The sequence below is a fragment of the Triticum dicoccoides genome, chromosome 3A (assembly GCF_002162155.2).
Source record: "Triticum dicoccoides isolate Atlit2015 ecotype Zavitan chromosome 3A, WEW_v2.0, whole genome shotgun sequence".
Lineage (NCBI taxonomy): Eukaryota > Viridiplantae > Streptophyta > Magnoliopsida > Poales > Poaceae > Triticum > Triticum dicoccoides.
The window spans coordinates 762,911,545-762,916,594 of record NC_041384.1 but is presented as its reverse complement, the minus strand read 5'-3'; the positions used below and the strand labels follow the sequence as shown (position 1 = coordinate 762,916,594).

Below are 5,050 nucleotides of genomic sequence, written 5' to 3'. Positions count from 1 at the left end.
TAATAGGTTATTGCCACAAAAAAACAACCGTGGCAATAAAGTCTGATATTGCAACAACCATGCGGGAAGTTGGCACATATTTTCCCGTGGTAACACTCACCTGATGCCACAATTTTCTTTGTGGAGATACCTTTAATGCAGCGTGTAACAAATCATGGCGACTGATAGCTCGTGGCGATAGACATTTGTGGCAACAACCTATGCCAACTATGCTCGTTTTGTGGTGCATGCTCTTCCATGGCAATAGTCAATTGTGGCAATAAACTATGGCAACGATACTTGATTTCGTGGTATTAGGCATTTTTCCACGAACCACTACACTTGTGGCATTAACTTATCGCAACAAATATTCCAATCGTCGTAACAGGAAATTGCAACATACTAGTTTTAGTGGTGATAAATAGGTAACACAACAGGTGAAATGTTTGTTGCGAGAAACTATTGCGACAATTTAAACTTTTCGTGATGCTAACATGTGGCAACCGAAAGTGGATTGTGGTAATAGCCTATTGCAACCATAAAAAAAATACATGCATTCAATTACAATATTCAAAACCATACATATAATATATAGATTCATAAAATTCATAATTCTCATAGCAAATATCCATCAAATGATACTCAAATGTAATTTGGCCATCCTAATTAAGGCCAAGACTAACTGTCCAGTCGAGCTAGATCTTTGGATCCTGCAATCAAGAAATCAAAAAAATAGTTCTAGTTAATGAGTCCAACATAACATACATCATACAATTATTCCAGCCCTTGTTAAAAATAACTATCACCAAACTATTTGTGTCAACAAGCATGTAACTGAGGGATCAGAACAGTTTTACAAGTGTAAATGTCTAAAGCATAAGCACAAGTACATGTACTAAAAGCATCAACTGTTGATTTAAGTTGTGACTCAATCTGGAGTTTCGGTTAAGTTCATGTCCCTAGCTAGCACATATTCGTTTTTTCAAAGTTGTGACTCGATGCAGCAACAACACATTGTGAAAGAGAAGAAGCAGCTAGCTAATTATGAAGGCCATACATATAAAATGCAGGTGAACATTAAGAGAAAGCAAGGTCGTGACTTACAATTGCTTTAAACATTTGAGAATTCCTTGTTCAGCTTGTATGAGCGCACTTGAAGAAATAACAATTAGAGCGCACTTGAAGAAATAACAGTTAGCCTTGCACCTGGAGTCTTATTAGGACTAGATCTCTGAAAAAGGTATTTTGCAAGTTTGGACTACTATCTTATTTGTCAATCCTCTTCGTTGGCACCTGCAAATAGAGTTTGCTCTTCAATCTGGATTTAGTACCTTTAAGAACCAGTTGGACAGTGGCAGAAATACTAATCAAGTTAATGATAAGGCATGTAAGCAGGATCTGATGAATATGGCATGAAACACCAGCAATGTGAAGCTGGAACTAGGAAGAACAAAAAACAGAGTAAAAATGTTTAAGAAAGGAAAAAATGGGCAGTTTTTTCACATCAGGATCAGTATATTTCCTTGGAAATATCATCAGAACCCTGCAAAGAACCCAGGCGATCTCCAGAAAATTGAGGCCCCTGGACTGTGGCTAACAACAAATGAACTACATGCCACATAATCAAATTAAACCAACATCTAAGTAGCCAAAATGACTGAAATTATAAGGGGAAGCAAGCATATTAGGAATAACATATATACCTAAAACTTAAAGTTCTGACATTGACAGAAGTAGCTAGTTTCATTCAAATCTAACTCTGCATATATACTCCAAATCTAACTAGGAGTAGCTGTTTGGGGCAAGTTGTATTGGAAATTAAACTAAAATAATGCATCTGTTCTAATGTAGTGGTCTAGTACAACATTGACTGTACAAGTTATTTTCCATGCTTGTCTCAATTAGCATGTTAGTGCCTTCTAGTACTGACCAACTCAAGAAAAGAGCCTCTAATTAGGAACGATTCCAGCCATGAGATGGGCAACAAATAAACATGACAGAAGGAATTCCCAATCATACAAAAGAGGAACATGGAAATTAGAAATAGCCATGTGGTGATGTCAATATGAACAAAATACTCACATTGACTATGGGAATGCGTCAGGCAAGGGAAACGTACATGTCTGCTTGTTCTGGCGACGGATGATAGCAGAGGCACAACAATGATGCTACAGTGCTCCATGGACGAGATCATGGGCCTCACCGCCCTAGGACACACAGAGGAACCAAGGATGCCGCTCGTATCGGTGCGGCCGTCAGCCATGACCACGTCGTCCATCTAGGGCTTTCCCCTCTCGTATTTCGATCAGGTGTACTGACTGGTTTTTTGTGGCTCCTTGAAGAAGTGGCTGAATCGCACAAGTACAACTGGTTGGACCAGACCTGCAGTAGGCACTTACCCCTTCGCCAAAGGGGCCCACGACCTAGGTCCCTCTTCTTCATGTTCTCTCTTCTCCAACAAAAACAAGCAGTTCGGGCACTCTCAGATCCATGGCGATGAAGAACACATATACAGGATTTGAAGCCCCCTAATTTTTGGGGGCCCTGTGCAGTCGCCCACCTCACATCCTCGTCAACGGCCCTGCAAAGAACAGTGTGCATCAGACAAGAACCAACAGAGATAAAGCATCAAGACAAACCGAATACGAGATAAAGCATCAGACAAGAACCCTAATTTTTGGGGGCCCTGTGCAGTCGCCCTGGAATTAAATGTGGAACCTATTTTGCGCATAATGTAACCAGGATGGATACTTGGTAAAAGGTGACGAAGTCTTACATTTACCTAAATAAAAAGGTAACCCTGATGGGTAGTTGTAAAAAGTGATGCTATCACCCATTGGATTATATATCAAACAAGCATATGAGATTGAGATACGAGAAATATAATAATTGAAGTGAAATAAATAGACAAGTTTCTGCTGTATTTTCATAGTGAAGTTGGGATATACTACACTAAAATGATCATACATGTACTAGAACCCTTACCATGAAAAGCACTATGTATTACACCTACATTCCCTATCAGTAAAGTACATGTCCGTGTTGCTCTTCACAATTTCTAATACCCAATTTGACAATCAGTAGACCTATTTAGCTGAATTAAAAAATCGCACAGGTATTCGGGTATGTATGTATACGTGCCAGTTTGAGAGTATTCGAGTATGTATGAATATGTTACGGGTATTCGGGTATATGCATCTCCACCATGGGCAGGAACACGTACGTACTACTATTATTACCAAGAGAATCAATTAGCAGCGGGCATGTACCCTCGATGTCGTCCTTGCATCTTGCTCCCCTTGCACTAGTACACAAACAAGCAAGCAGCCTGTTGGATGGATTATTGTGGAAGGTAGCTTACATTACATATGGATCGATTCCTCGTGGATGCTAGCGGATGACGAGGACCGGTGGCTCCTAGCGCGGGAGGCGCGCATGGTCCATGCGCTAGTTCTGCGCAAGCCGCTTCAATTCTTCATGGCCGCCCGGAGGGAGGGATGGCTGCCGACGACCCCGGCTAGATCTGCCCAGGATTGCGGCGGCTGCGCGCTCCTCATGGCCGCCTCCTCGAGCCTGGTTGGGAGGAGGGAACGATCCTGGGGCCCAGGGTTGCGTTGGCGACCTATATACAGAGAAAGGGGCAAGCGGTGGCGGCATGAGGCGACTTGCGGCGTGGTATGCGGTGGCTTCGATGGGTAGGCGTGCGTGTGAAGGATAAGGAGAGAGAGGAGATAAAAGGATAGGGCACCTGCAGGGCCACAGCCGTTCGATCTAAGCAAATCTAACAGTTCCGATGTGTGATCCATGAGAGGGCCATCTTGACCAATCAAAACACGGTGTATTTTTTAGTGGTATATTTTTGCACTCGGTAAAATTTTAATATTTTTTTCTTCCCTTATCTTTTTCTTGCTTTTTTAATAAGGCCTATTAATGGATATAAATAGGATTTTCTTTAACACCAAAATTTTGCCAACATTTTTATGCACTTGTGATTTAAATTTGAATTCTATGCAATAAATGACTATAAATGCATTAGATGTACGAAAGAACCCATGAAACTTGGGAATTGTCACTCAAATATGGTCTACTTTCTGTGCAAATTTAAGTTGTGCCATTTCAAACCTATTTCCGTACTTGCTTCACAAAAAATACCCATTTTTTACACTATAAAACTAGAAATTTTTTTAAAACAAAAGTTTAGAAACTCTATTTGTCAACATTGTTTTTTGTTTTGATGTTTGTCAATATTTTTTGTAATGGCAAGATGCACCTATGTGCTCAATTTGGGCACATTATCATAAACTATGCAAAAATATGGCCATCACCTTGGGAAGTCATGAATATTCATACATGATACCTTGTTTTGTGAAGATTCTTTTCTTCAAAATGATCATATTGCAAGTTTAGTATTTTTTTTCTCGCAACTAGTAGACATAAAAGGACTTGATGCGAAAGGACTGCATTTACTGAATTTGTATTCTTTTCTTTAATTTTTTCCACAATGGGGTCATCAAAGCGGGGAGCTGGGGGGGGGGGGTTAAATCTGATCGTATCGCATCCTCTAAAAATAGGAAACTACCAAGTCATGCCTACCTATACAAGAGATCGTGTCGAGGCTTCATCAAAGCGGGGACATTCTAGAGGATCTTGGCATGTACTCTAGCGCAAAGAAGATTGATGCAACACTATTTATAACCCACGTCAAACGATAAGGACAAGGGCTACTGGCTACTATCTGTGACATGGGAAGTGGGGTGTCCCAAGCACACTATAATTGAGTACACTAGCAAGCAAGGGATTACTATACATTGAGATTATGATCTACTAGTTAATATTAAAAAAGCATTAAGGTTGCAGACGACTCGTTGGAACCATTTGCATCCTTGATCTTCTATCCCGACGGCCAAATGCAGTACGCTTCTCTACCTCGCGAGAGCTAGCGTCTTTGGTATGCTATCTCGCCTGGTTCAACTCCGACCTTCCTTCACTCCAGTACAGCACCGACCATAACTCTCTTCGGCTGACAGTCCAGGGGCAGCCAAGAAGGACGACCCGGACGCCTGACAATCAT

General features: G+C 41.0%; 1 long non-coding RNA gene across 1 annotated transcript; it reads right to left on the bottom strand.

Annotated features, from left to right (window-relative positions):
• Positions 1-438: 438 nt before the first annotated feature.
• LOC119270789 lies at positions 439-3,671 on the bottom strand. The gene is made up of 3 exons (XR_005134308.1): positions 3,341-3,671; positions 1,084-2,560; positions 439-689 (listed from the first exon to the last, which is right to left on the bottom strand). It is a non-coding gene; the product is annotated as an uncharacterized LOC119270789 (long non-coding RNA).
• Between the last annotated feature and the right edge of the window lie 1,379 nt (positions 3,672-5,050).